The sequence below is a fragment of the Maniola jurtina genome, chromosome 15 (assembly GCF_905333055.1).
Source record: "Maniola jurtina chromosome 15, ilManJurt1.1, whole genome shotgun sequence".
Lineage (NCBI taxonomy): Eukaryota > Metazoa > Arthropoda > Insecta > Lepidoptera > Nymphalidae > Maniola > Maniola jurtina.
Window position 1 is genome coordinate 4,587,539 of NC_060043.1, and position 16,196 is coordinate 4,603,734.

Genomic DNA, 16,196 nt, shown 5'->3' on the forward strand with positions numbered 1-16,196 from the left:
CCGTGGTAGTTCGCTCGCAGCCAGGATGCAAAAAGCGGTCTTGCTAGACTCCGCTTGCTGGTCTCCCCTGCCGGGGTGTAATCCTCCACTCGGCACCTATACATATGTATTTATGTAATGTGTATGTAGGTTTATTTATTAACCCCCGACCCAAAAACAGGGGTGTTATAAGTTTGACGTGTGTATCTATGTATCTGTCAGTGGCATCGTAGCTCCTAAACTAATGAACCGATTTTAATTTAATTTTTTTTTGTTTGCACGGTGGCTTGGTCGAGAGTGTTCTTAGCTATAATCCAAGAAAATCGGTTCAGCCGTTTGAAAGTTATTAGCTCTTTTCTAGTTACTGCGTAACCTTCACTTGTCGGGGGTGTTATAAGTTTTTAATTTACTCTTGTTTTTAGGTATGTAAGTATGTATATTGTATTTCCTTTGGCTTTTATATGTATCTGTTTTGTGCAAGGCCTGAGAGTTAGTGATATAATAATAATAATAGGTAAATAAAATTAATTTATGTTTGTAGGTCCATTGCTCGCAGGCCACCAGCGTACGCGCATTATCGCGCAGGATGTCGGCGGGTCGTCGCACTGACAGGCCCAAACTAATTGTTATGTGTAAATTGAATTCTGTATTTGTAGTCGTTTGTTTGTGATAGGGGTCATGATTTTGTATGCGATATGAAGGTGTAACAAAAGTTCTTTTACAGTAGTCAATTCTTATAGTTATTTACTTACAGCTACTACATATTAATTGTGTAACGGTAAATACGTTACCAACGTTATTCTGTTATTACTATTAAAAATTTGAAAAAATCAGTCGAAGTTTCTTTGGAATTTGAATACTATAAGTACTTAGCTCTATATATTATATATAAAATGTACCTACACTGTTTTTTTCTTTTTATCCTTATTAGTTGGTGCCAATGACTTGCTCACTATGTCACTTTCCAGGTTCCATTCGTACAAAAAATCACATCTATTTGTACAAGGAACCAAAAGCAGCTTAATTTGCTTTAATCCGCCAACCAACGAAATCTGTATGGTGTTACATGCAGCATGCGACACGCACCGCCCGCCCTCCCACTGACAAACATGCAGGAAAAGCCCGCTAGCAAGCAAGTCACACGTACCACCACCACGCAGCACCACACAAATCCCAACACCATTCGACGCGTGTGTCGCGCCGACACCGGAGCATCCTCAGGAGATATAGACCTTACAATGCCTAAGTGCAAAGGACGGTGCATGTCGCATGCTGCATGTTGCACCATACAGATTTCGTTGGTTGGCGGATTAGGTATAGCAAATTAAGCTTTTGGTTCCTTGTATATCATGGAGTTCCGCAAAATAACGCCTGCTTCTATATAATACATCTATTTGTTGCTCCGTTGCCACGTCATTAAAGGACAAACCGACATACATAGAAACAAACTTTCGCATTCATAATATTACCAGAGTGAAGTGATTTGTTTGCTTACGTAATGTTTGTCTAATTTAGAATTTTGCGTAATCTAGACAATTCAACCTAATTTTGATAAAATACGAAGTAAGTATTAGATAACTTGGCAAATATTTGCACTAGTTTAATTTGATGAAAACATATTGTAATAATAGTAAGTAACTACCTACTTATTTAATAAGTATGATTAGAAACCGATTGGGGAAGGTAAGTAAAAATGCCATCCTTTAGTTACATAATATTTCCAAATAGGTATTTTTTCATCCCTTCATTCAGCTTCACCTACAGAACTTTCGTTTCACTACGGATTTCACCGGCTTCTAGGTTAGTTGGAACCCTTAGCGTTGTCTCTTTAACACTATCTTACTTTGATCGATTGATAAGATAGAGCCCCAAGGGTATCAAGTTTTTTATGGGCTACACTAGAAGAATTGCTTCGTCGTCCCTTCATTCAGCTTCACCTATACAATCTTCGTTTCGCTACGGATATCGCGGGCTACCAGGTTAGTTAAGAGGATCATTGTCAACGATCCCCCGTCGATTTCCTACGTATGATATTATTGTTCTCATCTCTATCTGCCCTGGTTCGTGTATTCTCGGTTCCTAGATCGGTGCATTTGTGATAACCAATTCTAATTGCTGTGATTGGCTGAATTTACCATGTTTTGACTGCGACAGTGAGTTTGAGCCACTAGCGGAACAATGTTAGCCGGTCAGAAATGATTGCAATTAGTCAACCTGTATGACGTCCGTGTTCTGTTTTTGATTACAAAAAAGAAAAAATTGTTGTTGCAATCATCAATTTTAGCAAATAGTGAAAGAGAGTCGACCAATCAGAGGTCACAACTACCGTCACACTTTCTGTGAAACTATGGCAGTAGGCTTACCGAGTAATGAAAACAATTTTTCATTCTGTAATGTCATGTGGCAAGTAGGGTTGCCACCTGCCTCTTTTTGATTTACAGGCTACCACCATCAAAAATACGGGGTTTAGATTTGAAGAAATTTAAAAATTTGAAGTATTTGAAGAAATAGGCGGTGGTTCTCTCTGAAATGCATGGAAAGCCTATTTAGATATTTCAGTTTATTTGTAAGTTTTGTATTTTTTCTCTGTATGTTGCCGTGTCTTGATTGGTGAACTGTGTTTGCAATGTGATTTTAAATAAAAGATTTATTTATTTAAATAGCTTTTAAAAACTCTAATTTTGTAAAGCAAAATGTTATACATTTCATGCATACAATCTTTGCATTTTAACTTAAATTTACATTTAACTTGTAATTCCACCTTCACAGTATCAATACTATGGCCGTAGCCAGGAATCGATTTCGGGAGAGGTTTTATCAGGGCCGGAACTGAATCCTGTCATGAGGAAAATAACATTCGCTCAACTTTATGGGCTAATTACCTGGTTAGTGGAATTTCGCCTTTCAATTTGACAGTGAGATAAAATACAACAATAAAAAAGCGCGAGCGCAGTGAGCGTAAGTGTTTTTGGTTCAATTACAGAAAGAATTAAAGTGAAAGGGAAACGAGTTTAGCCATAGCAAGATTTTATTTTTAAAGCTCCCTATCCATACTAATATTACAAATACGACAGTATATCTATTTGCCTATCTATTTGTTACCCTTTCACGGCCCATCTTCTTTACCAAAATTTTGGTACTTACTATTCAGAGGTAACTTGCATCCCAGACATAAACTTTTTAGCCCGGAAAATCCCCCACGGAATTTTTAAAACTCTAAATTCATGCAAACGAAATTGCGGGGCTTACACCAAGTAATACAAATTCAAAGCGCGAGTGAAGTGAGCGCGAAATGTTTGATATATTTCCAAAAAAAAATTGGTAAGCAAATGCAAGAAATAGTGTAAGTATTATTTTAGGCTTAGGTTTTTGACGGCTTCCCAGGCGCAGTCGCCATTTCTAAATTTCTGGTCTGGTGGGAGGCTTCGGTCATGGCTAGTTATATGGTTAGTATGGCCCTAACGGCCAAGAAATTAGACTGCATCATCACTTACCACTAGAAAAGATTAAAGTCACGGGCTAACTTGTATAAAAAAAGGCTAACATCCTCAAACCAAGCCCCGCCGCCTTGGCTACGACCATGATCAATATCGAGTGGGTTTCGGCTACGCATTGCCGCAAAAGGAAAATATTCTTTCTACTGGACATAACGTCAGTGTTCGGTTTCGCCAGCCAAGTGCGAGTCAGACTCACGCACCGAGGGTTCCGATTCGGGTATTTTTTTCGACATTTTACACGAGAAATCAAAAACTGTTATGCATTAAAAAAAATATGCATAAAAATAAATAAAAATCTGTTTTAGAATGAACAGGTAAAGCCCTTTCATATGATAACCCACTTGATATATGTAGTTATCTTACTTTGAAAATTGAAAATACTAATATTTGTTCATGAACACATGACAGACGGATAGAAGGACAGATGGACAGACGGACAGACGGAAAGACAGACAGACTGATAGACAACGAAGTGATCCTATAAGAGTTCTTTTTGCTTTTGAGTTACGGAACCCTAAAAATATTTAGTTTTATTTGCCCCGTATTTTATTTTCATAATTACCGGTTTCTCTATCCTGACATACGGGGTAACCAGTAAAATACGGGGCCTCTGGCAACCCTATTCGGAAAACACTGTCACATTCAAGTTAATGTCAAATATTTTGTTTTCAATTACAGAAAGCTGCATCAATCATTATTACAATATTTTCTTTGTTGTGATTGGCTGAATTTTTGAGTTTCAGCCAATAAACAGACTGTTTGCCAATTAAACGTCATAACAATATAAATGCCAGAAAGTTTAACCAAATAAAACAAACTTAATGAGAACCTAGTGAGAATGCAAACGGCACACAATTTATAATACATATTATGTTAGTCGTATATATAATAGATATTATAGTAGTCGTTCACTTTGAACAGAATGGAATAGAATGAAATGGAATGGAATACAATGGTAAATTTTTATTCCTGTAAACTTTTAGGTAAACTTCAAAGTGTTTTTGGATGGTCAGAAAAATTTACCACTGGTTCGGAATGCCGTTCCTACGTTTTCTAGGGTTTCGTACCTCAAAATGAAAAACGGAACTCTTATAGGATCACTTTGTTGTCTATCTCTCTGTCTGTCGTGTGTGTCAAGAAAACCTCTAGGGTACTTCCCGTTGACTCAAAACCATGAAATTTGGCAGGTAACCTAACTGCGTAATTTTGGGTAGTTTTTTTAATCGATAAAGAAAGTTTGCGACATTGTTCAATAAAAAATTTGGATTCCAACTCCTCAACCCTGATGTTGCAGGGGACCTGACTACTAAAGCTAATGGGATTTAAAAAGTGTCGATTATTAATTGATATTGAAGGTATCTATACCAAGTAAACACTTTGTCGTTGACCTCAACCCTGATGCTGTAAGAAATTGCATTCCTAAATCCTGGTGATCCCTCGGGATTTGAAAAGGATCATCCGTTTAAATATTCTTACGTGATACAGAAACAAGTTGCATCCCGGGGACGGGCTATTACGGAGAGGCAACTTTTGTTCTGGGAAATGAAAGGATCGGGATTTTTAAAAACCTAAATCCACGCGAGCGAAGCTGCGGGCATTAGCTAGTTGTAAATATATTTAGAAGCTACTATAAGATAATAGATAAGGTACTTATTTCCTTATATTTTTATTGTATGGCAGCGCGCGGTTTTAAATTATAAATTGCACGTCCTGTCCTTTTCTGTAATACATTTTTTTCTCAATATCTACCGCTTTATCTCATAGCAAGAGTCCGTAAGACATAATACAGTGAAAATAGGCAAAATATACAATTTTTGCAGTTTCCACGTCAGTACCTGTCGAATTTTTCTAACAGTGTAAGCAGCAGAGCTGAGTTTACCATCAAGTGTTGATATGTGGGTGTTCCATAGAAGCTTTGCATCTAACATTATACCGAGAAACACGGGGTTCTCCTTTATTTTCAACATATGATTATTTATCAATGAATTTATGTCATTTAAGGTCCTGGTATTGGGCAGTGTGAATTCAACACACTTAGATTTCTTTGCATTTGGAAGTAAATTGTTAGCAATAAATCAGAGAGTGACCTGTGATATGGCATTACATATAGTATACATTGTCAAAAATTATAATATAAAAGCTGTGCGTATTGCGTGAGGAATAGGTTGCAAGAGAGTTGCAACTTGCAGGGTTTGATGCATACGCTATTGCCAGCAAACATGAGACATATTTTTATCTACAGGCAACGTCTGAGTAGGTAACGCATACGTCTAACGCAAGTTGAAATGTATTTAGTTAGACCTATCGACAAGTTTGGAGTCGGGTGCAGTCTAAATGTGGCCCGTGTGTTTAGACTGTCCGTTTCTGTCAGTTTCACGTGTCGTCCCCCGCACTTCACCACCCCGCTTGCACAAATCGAGACAGCACGAAATTTTCAAGATTTCTGGGTGTAATTTCTGGTTTTCGTAGTTCCCACATAATTATAACAATATAAAATATATAACGATAATTTTTTTACTACATAATATTTATTAAATTTTCTAGGTCTGTGGTTTTTCCAAATTTCATTAAATTGCTTCGTTGTCTAGAAAAACGAGCACAAAGTTGGGCCTTTTTTTAAAGAAAAATACAAATCTTTGAGCCCCTGTAATTTTAAAACTACATATTTTTAGAAAAATCTAAAACACCACAGACACAGATATTAGTTTCTAGACTATGTCTGCAAAATTTCATGGACTTTGGTTGCTTAATATTCAAATGAAATGGGAACTACGATTGTATGGAGTAAGTGACGGAGAGAGCTCTGTTAATCAGCGTTTCATTACTCTAAGTGAAATCTGAACAAAATCAAAGTAAGATCTATAGAATTTATCCTTAAGACTGTGAAGAGCTAACTTGTTTTTGGATAAAAATAGAAATAAAAGATATATGAGTATTTTAAATTTTGACTCCTTTTGTTATAAAAGGGTTAAACACTTATCTTGGTTGAATCATTTCATTCCCACGTTTCGAATCATTTATCAATCCTGAGATCCAGTGCCATGCAGTCTATTATTTTTTGCCCTGCAGTTTATTCTACGAATAAAAATTAAGTCTTAGAACTTTAAAGGTCATTTAGGATATTCGTAATGAATTTGATTCATATTTTTCTCAATATATAAAATTGTTTACAAAAATATCTAAAAGTACCTTAGCCCAAATATCGAAAAGTTTACAAACCAAGCTATTTGTCATGACTTACTATTAGTCACTTTACCGAATTTATTTCACTTCAGTAGGTAATAATATCAGTAGGTAAATCACAGTTTTCCCTTGAGTTGTCCTTACATTATTTTTTATTCAATTACTTACCTAATTATTTAACACATGTTATCTCTGTACTATTTTGTCGAAATCCGTTAAACGGATGGATCGTGAAAAGTTGACAGACAGATAAATAGATTTACGAATTTACCTATAGTATGGATATATTTTATCATCTACTTACAGGAAAATGTACAAAAATAATTATTATTGTGATATTGTGAAACCTGATTAGGAATAATACGATATTTAATAAAAAAATTGCTATCGTTAAGTATTTATTCATACTTACTTACCTATTTCGTTTTAATTATTTATTATTTATTGTTATAGCGGCAACTGAAAATTTCAACTCTCTACCTATTACGGTTCATGAGATACAACCCACTGACAGACAGGCAGACAGATGGACAGACAGATGGACGGACGGACGGACAGATGGATGGACAGTGGATGCTTAGTAATAGTCCCGTTAGCACCTCTCGGGCACGGGACTCAAAAATGCAGGACTCAATGTATAAAACCCTAATATACATTACGTAGGTACCTACCTACATAATACCACTAGCCATATTATAAATGCGAAAGTGTGTTTGTTTATTTAATTTGTCCTTCAATCAACAGAGAAAAAGATCGACGTGATTTTTCGCATGGGTATAGTTAAAGGAGAGTGACATAGGCTACTTTTATCCCGGAATATCAAAGATTTCCCATGGGATTTTTAAAAACCTAAATCCACGCGGACAAAGACGCGTGCATCGGCTAGTATTTTAAAATGCGACATGATAAATAATTTAAACTTGTTTAATGGATAAAAAATTGCAACAACAGCCTAATTTTGCACGTCTCCTCGAGTCGCTTACACAAACAAAACTATTGACCTGTCATTAGTCATCAAATCAACGTAACGGTAGCCCACAGTAGGTCAAGTACTCGGAAGAACTGAACTTGGGTTCAGGTCTGTTCCCGCGTTAGTCATTGCTTGGTCTGAGACCAGAAATTAAAAGTAAAGTGTGGTACAAGAATACAGCAAAACGCGATTTAGATTCGGCATAGTTAAAAATGAAAATCACCTCATTATTTAAACTACGTCTGCCCAATCCACACTTTTTTTTTTTTTTCTTTATTTATTTAAGGGCTTTGATACATTTAAAAGTACATGTCAGCCCTATTATAATCTAATTAAATACAACAATACAACAAAATTCTTAATCTAACAAAATAAGTCTTTCTCACTACCCATAATTTGATTTAGAAAGCAGCCATGTGCAGATGTCATTATCCTCAAACCAAACCGAAATATACTTCACAATCCACACTTGGCCAGCGTGTTGGAATAGTCTATCACACTGCCCAACCCTTCTCGTTCTAGACTAGTGCTCAGTAGTGAGCTGGAGATAGGTTGTTGTTGTAAATGGTTTAAGCTAAAAGTCTTATTTTAGGTTTGTGACATTGTAGGCGCAGGTGGAGGGTGCTTTCTGCTTTATTGTTCTATATTATTTATTGCATATAATATTATTTATTATTCTTTAGAGATTAAATAAAATTTTTGACCAATGCATTTAGTAGGTACTGTTGAAAGTGGTAGAGTTGGAAGGAGCAAGAAGCGTTTTGGTTTTTTAACCATGACTGTAATAATTAAAAACAATTTGATATTTTACTTGATTTAAATTACGAAAAAATATTTACGACCCAAAAACAATTTCATACTCTTCAGAAGTGAAGGTACCTAGTATAATAACAGCTAATAATAACCATCATTAAGTATGATATCTTTAATCGCTACCGCTTCAGCTTAAAAATTGGGACTCATAAATAAATGTTTAAAATGAAAGTAGGACGGACGTCAGTCTAATGTCGAGAAGTTATAGTGGAATAATAATAAACAAATAGGTAATTAATTATTTATTTGACGCGTAGACTATTTACCGGGAACCAGGAAAATTTTGAATATATTAATCTATACAAATGCGTAGAATTCGGTTTTCCTGCAACATACGATTTATTCATACTTTGTATCATTAACAAAACAAACGTATAATACAAAATCACAGCTTATGTATTTACAAAAGGGTTATTTCTTTTTCACCAGTCAAAGGCTGACTCGCATCGACCCGATCGGTTGAAATTTCAGAACATCCTGTCTTAGTGGGAGTCTACGTACGAAAAATGTAAAAAGATGTAAAAAAAATGAAAAAAGGTATTGTAGGACACTTTTTGACCTCCTAACGTATGAAAGAATGTAATACTATGTTAGCATTAAGGAATATTTATATTGAAATCGTTTCTAGAACTTATAGAAACAAATAAATGCGGTAGTGTAGCGTAATTTACTAAGTTTGGACAACCGGTAGGCCTTAGAACAATAACACTTAATCATAGTACTGCACGTAAAAGGCAAATACCAAAAGTGGAAGTTAATTCACGTCGATGCTTCATTGCCTAGTAATTGCAAGAACAGTGTGCGTTAAATAAGGGCATTTCCATATAGTTACTGCTGTTGAGTTTATTGACGTTAGGGTTGGCACCAAAAGATTTTGACACAAGCTGTTACATAGCCTGGTATCAAGCAGCGGCTATCCTCCATCATACATGCTGGCAATCTTACTTTCTTTGGTCATGTATCAAGACATTAGGATGTTTCGATTGAACGACTATTGGTTCAAGAGAGAATAGAGGGTACAATACCACGTGGCAGATCACTCTTGAGATGGTTAGATCAAGGGAGAGCAGCGGTGAATGTTTCCTTACATCAGTGCACTAGGAAGGCACTAAAGTCAAGCGTACCAAAACACTCAAGTGACGACCATAAACGCACTGTCTAGAGAGAAACGAATGAAAAGAAGACTGAATAGCTAAAACGTATCTTATTGGCCCCTAAGAGCTTCCTAAACTATTAAATGCCTGATTTTTCGACATTATATCTTTACAGCAAGTGTCACAAATATTTTGTTATCTAGAACAGAGCTTCCTAAACTATTGAATGCCTGATTTTTTGACATTTTATCTTCACAGCAAGTGTCAAAAATATTTTATTATCTAGAACAGAGCTTCCCAAAGCAATGTATCTTATTAACCCATCCCCGGCCGCCTACTGAGTACGAGTCCTCCCAGAATGAGAAGAGAAACATATTTTGAGAAACTCGACCTAATGATACTATTCAAAACTTCAGGCTATGAATTGGCAACCCTGATCTACTTGCATCTACACACATCGTACTTGTTTCCTTGACTAAAAATCCTTTCGTTTATTTAGTAAAGACAGCATCAGTATTCAATAATTTTGTCAACACTGTGTAGGGACACGTTAAGATTAAAATCTGAAAGGACTTTATAAATCTTGTCTGACGTTATGGAGTTAAGCTATACTAAACTGTGTGCGAAGATTAGCTCTAAGCTCCCGCACCGGGAGTCTAGACATCGCTGCACCGCTCAAGGCAACTAGATGGACTTACTTCAATTTTCATAAATTACTTGTTTACTAGTTTAAGCCCAGCGTACACTAAGGTTATTTTGACCTTCCAATTTGCAAGTCTGCTAAGTTTCTGCATATAAGTTCATTTTCATGGTCAATCAGTCGATCGGTACATATGCTACCTAAGTATATTTAATTGTACTAGATGTATGTAGAAGTGTATGTACCTATGTTTATTTCAATAAAGTTTTACAAAGTGCGTTCGAATCGTCAAATTATTCTACCACTGCTATTTCGGAATGCCCTTCTTCCCAAGAAGAACTAACAAGAAATTCGGTGGTTGCTCGTATTTCCTACAAATAATAGGTACCTACTGGTGAATGCTTAGTGCCGGGGGAAAGTGTACTGGATATTTAATATCCTTGCTGCAAAAATCGATGTTGGAAGTTTTTAGTGTGTGCTTAGCCTAGCAGCCTTGACTATTGAACTCTACGTTGAGTGATATTTACATAATCTTCAAGTACATAACCGTAAACAAAAAGAAAACAAATTCTTTGTAATGGTCTCATCCTCACTTGAATCAATCACCTTGAGTGCTCCCGAAAGCATACAAACGTACTTAGCTTGCTTCTCAATTGAATATTAACTAACCAATCTCTATGAATTTTTTTGAAACTTATAAGTAATCTAAATAATCTTTGTCTGTAGTTTACCAGATTTTCAAAATTCAAATATTTTTATTCAATTAGACTTTTACAAGTTCTTTTGAATCGTCAAAAGCATCTACCACTAAAAAAAATATCGTAAAAATCCATACTTATAATATTATAAATGCGAAAGTGTATTGTGTGTAGTGTCTGTCTGTCTGCTACCTTTTCACGGCCCAACAGTTTAACCGATTCTGACGAAATTTGGTACACACACGGCCTTTGTATTGAATTTCAATCAAGACGATGATAGCACTAAGCACAATCTTGTTTCTTTCTTTTTAGTTTATTTTACTTGTACCAAGTCGAGTTCAAGTTGTCTCATTTTTTCCGTAGTCGGGTTATAGTTTTTTAATATAAATATTTAAATGCTGTTTAAATAACGACTCGTGCTACCTGTAAATCTTGTCTAAATAACGAATACATGTCTAAAATAATTCCTCAGTTTAGAGTTTAGACAGACTGCTAAGGTTGTTGCGGTAATTGTGCGCATTCAAACACTACTTCCGTTTTAGATCTTTCCCTCTAATTTTGTTGTATATAAACGCGGGCTGTAGACGTAACAACTTAGTTGACTTGTTATTCTAAGCACAAAAATGTGTGGTAAGATCAATTAGATCAGCTATCGTATACAGCGCGCAAAACAATTAGTTCAATCTGAAGTTTCAACATGGCGGTTTGCGCAGGTCTTAGGCTGAAATCTATAAAGCGCACTTTGACTTTGCTCTGACTTAAGATTGAGTTAAAACGAGACAGATTTATGTGAGAGATGTAGCTCTGTCTCGTTTTAACTTTGTCTTAAGTCTAAGCAAAGGCAGAGCGCGCTCTATATATCTCACCCTTAGACTAATGATTAAATACACTAGCCCAGCTGACATTTGTTTTTGTTCAATACACAGGTTTAGGTACACCTCTTGTTCTGATTGAACTACATACTTGTTTTGCGCGCACTATAGATACTTACAGCGATTATTCGTCAACCAATCTAAAATGTCTAAATAGCTGTTCTATAAAAGTGTATACATGGCTTTCGATATAATAAGTAATTGACTCCGAAATACCATCATGGTCAGTTCAACTTTCTAGCTTTAATAATAATATCTCTATTAGGTACTCTACTTCTAATAACTATTAGAACTATCGCGATTCTTTCTTTATGACATTCTGTAAGATTGTAGTTATCTATTTTGAAAACTTAAGCTATGAATCTTAGCACGTCTGTGGATAGCTAAAATTCACGCCAACTAAGTCTGATCGTCTGTTAATTTCAACACAGAAGCTCTAAACAAAGCGACGTTAAATCGAAAAAAATAATCAGCCGAAATTGCCCCACACTTCATTGTGTGCCAATAATAACCCAGAAGCGCCACGCACACACGTGGGCCGTGTACGAACGCACGCTGAGGCGCATGCACTAGTCAATAGGGTTGCTACAATGAAAAAGCTCACATGAACAAAAAAGCTCACACTGAAATTGAAAGTCTATACATATAAAAGGAGAAGTGGATTGATTGTTTATCAACGTATCTACTGCTGGGCTGGGGTCAGAAACTTTAGATTTTGCACGTAGTTCTTATCTATGACTTAGACTCCCAGTTAAAGAAAGGATTTTCAGAAGTTCTATACAAGACAAGGCAACGCTGGTCTTCCAGTTATAATACAAAAATAGTTAATTTTGTAACCTCGTCAATAATCTATATATCTCGTCAATATCTAAAATAATAATCTACATTCAATAAGTGATACAGCCTAGGTAGTAGCTAGGCAAAGTAATTTTTTTATCAATATTATTCAATTACCAAATTGAAATGTTTCGATCGTTACAATGATTAGGCTTTTACACGGCCTATTTAGCCATGAAATTGGTTGACGCTAGAGTTTTCCGGTTGAATGGTGACTGGCACCTGGAATTACTGAATGTAAGTACCTATAAGGTAGCGCTGGGTTATTGTGTTCGTATTTCCATTCGTCTGAAATAACGCACATCGCACAGTCACTTCTGATTCATCATCGGCAGCCCTAATGCGCCCTAAAGCAGTTACGTTCACCCGAAGTTCATGAGTCGCTCAGAGTTTAGTAGACAATCGCGCGTGGTCGCGGCGAGCGCGTGCCGGGCGTACTGCTCATGGACACTGTTTTTTTGCTCACGAACTCGACAAAATAAATGAACAGTGCAATTTTTTTTAATAAAAAAGTATGAATGAATAATTTAGAACAGGTAGTTTTGTGTGCACAGGATCTTACTTAGAGTACATGCCGGTTTTTTCGTACTGAAAACTAGGTAATGCATTTTATTACCGAATAATATTCAGTGTAAAGTTTTGTAGAGCAGTGCTTTCAGTGGCTGTGTGGATGCTTGTTGTCTCTGTCGTATGAAAGCGAAAGGAAGCTCGCTAGGGGGAGTTGTTTTGTTTCCGTACTTTTCTTTGCGACAAATTTTGTAGAGCGAACTGCGAAAACGTAAGTGAAATGCTCTATTGCCTTTTTGTTTGCTTTATGTCTACTTTTTGTTTGTATACTTTTTTAAACATAAATCGTGATCGAAATAAAATTTATCATAATATATTTATCTTATATAGTTTATACTTAGTTAATTTACTTTATTTACATTTTACATACATCTTTTACATATACATGAGATGATATTTTACCTAAGACACACCTTTGCACTAATATATCGTGTTTTTAAGTTTCTTTGTAGAGCTTTTCGTTAGACATCTATTCTGAGCTTTTTTCAGTGCATTTCGTAGTAAGCCGTTGTTTTCGTTGCGAAGCCAATATTGTTTTACTCTCTACTTGTGAGTGCTGAAGCTTGCGAAGCTTTAATTGAATCAGCGTTCGTTTATAAATAGTTACTTATACTAAGTTTAGTCCTTAGGTCATACGCTTAAATTTTATCAAGTCAGATCTTCGACTGAATACCTATACAAATAAAGTACCTATTGATGGATGTTTTACTTCAGTTCCAATATGTATGACATATTGAAATTAAATTAGACTGCAGTAGCAATTTTGAATTTATTTGCATTTATAAATTTAGGAAAAAAAGATATACCTAGTACGCGACAGGTTGAAATGGCAATCGAGGAGGGAACGCCCCGCACACCCGCACAGGCCCCGGGCTATCCCGATGCGGGCGAGCGCGGGGGACGTGCGGGTGTGCGGGGCGTCCCCCCGCCTCATACCCCGAATGCCATCTCAACCTGTCGCGGACTATACCTAGTGTCGGTTGCTAAGTGCTAAGTTTTCTTTTATTGACATTCGACATCCCCAAAATATTGATATGACTGGCATATCACGAACTGCTTAAACTGCTGGACTCCAGAAACTTAAGATTTTACATGAAGGTTCTTTCTATAATGCCATCCACTAAAAAGAATTTTCAGCAACGAGAATTTAATAAAACAATCAGGTCACACGGATAAAGTCGCAGGAAAAAGTAAGTGGAAAACACAAGTAGGGCACGCCATTAATATAAGACCAAATTCTACTTACTTGGAAGTCTTGGAACTAACGGTGCATTATTTTGATTGCCTCAACAATTTGAGTCGTTCATCATACCGACGTATGAAGCCCACAACAATAACATCCCCCTCGCTGAATAAACAACGAACTCCCTCTTTATTATTTTATGTAATCTAAGCAACACGCGGAACTTACTTAGAGCTTTCAACGCTGAATTAAAATCACTTAATAAATTTAATGTTTTCTGAGAATAGTACAGACAACCTCAAATCTAAGTAAGTATAAATGATTATTTTTTTCTTCAGTTTACTGTAAAGCGGTAGTGTAAATCTATTGTCATATTCACTTCTAAAGTGAGTATGAAAATAGTCCAACGGGTGAGATTTGTACCTACGAGTTTTCGGATTTCATTCTACCTTTGAGCTATTGAGGCTTTTTCATGTCAATTTTTATCGCTTTCCCATACGCCATAGATACCTATCATACAGACGTAGAATGTTCATGTTAGGTAGAATAATTAATAGTTATCCATATTAAAAAAAAACTTCAATTACCATTTCCCCATAGATTACTCATATACCTACTTATATATTACACTGACTTAGTATGGTCATTGGCTTTCATTGGTCATTCATATGAACTTTATATTTGTCATAATGACGTTGGCGCCAATTCATACTCGTTTAATTTAACCATTTGAACTGTTTAACTTATAATTTATGTGATGTGACTAGGAAACAAACGTTAACGTTTTGCAGAGCAAATAAAAAGCAATAGGCTCAATGTAACTGTAGTAAATCATGGCTGAGTAGGTACTGACACGAAATTTGAAATAAACGGCCGAGAGCTGGCAGATTTTTTTAATTGATGACAAGCTAGTCTTGACTGCGATATCACTCAGTGGTAAGTGATGACTGATAATGATGTAGTCTAATATGGCTAACTTGAAACAGTTACCCTTTCGGTTTCTACGCGGCATCTACTGGAACCGCCGATTGGCATCGATTGGTAAAATCCTTATATTACCGGCAAAGCTTAACTAGTCCCCGCCAAAGTTTTCCACCAGAAATTAAGAATTCCCTAATTTACTCAGGCGGAAATCAAACCCGAGATCACATCGATGGAGACTCTTCTAAGATCACAGCGACCACAATCAAGTAGATAGTCAAAAATTGTGCACTTTTTGAACGTTATAACAAATCAATAAAATAAGAAAAAATAAATTAGATTGATTAAGGTAGGTACTTAATTACTTAATAGGAATAATAATAATAAAATTATTGAACATTACCTAATTCATAGATTTCAATAAAATCTTAGTCCTTACGTGAGAATGCCATCTATAGATGAGCTTGCCGATTCAACCATTTTCATAATAATAAATTCCTGATCTAAATTCCCACCATCTCTTCGCCTTGAAGTGTTTGCTAACACGGATAACGGCGTTTTCTATTGATGATAATCGGCGGAATTAACAGTATTTCTGCCCATCAAGTGTTTGTCAACCCGCATTGATAATAATCGCGCTCTCATTTAGATTAGCTTTAACTAGGTGTAACGAAATTTTATATTGCCAACATCTACATAATTTATAGTAGTTCTTATCAGTGTGCCTGCATCTAGGTAACTAAATAGTCAACTAGATAAAATCTATTATAAGTCTTGCTACAGCTGGTAAATATTACTTTTACCTATAGACTTTACATATTATAACATTTTCATGCAAAGTCGAAGAAGCGAAGTGGTATTTGCAATCAATTTTTTCATTTTTGATACTAAATTTTTGATAATACATACAATGAAGTTGCTTCATAAATTGGCTTAGTTTTA

The 16,196-nt window shown here is 35.8% G+C and overlaps 1 protein-coding gene across 1 annotated transcript in view; it reads left to right on the forward strand.

The window, feature by feature from the left end:
* The first annotated feature begins 12,992 nt into the window (after positions 1-12,992).
* Positions 12,993-16,196, forward strand: part of LOC123872522 (matrix metalloproteinase-2-like) — a 244,011-nt gene continuing 240,807 nt past the window's right edge. The window contains exon 1 of the mRNA XM_045916840.1: positions 12,993-13,361. The gene's annotated coding sequence lies outside the window, so the exon portion shown is untranslated. The remainder of the gene's footprint in view (positions 13,362-16,196) is intronic.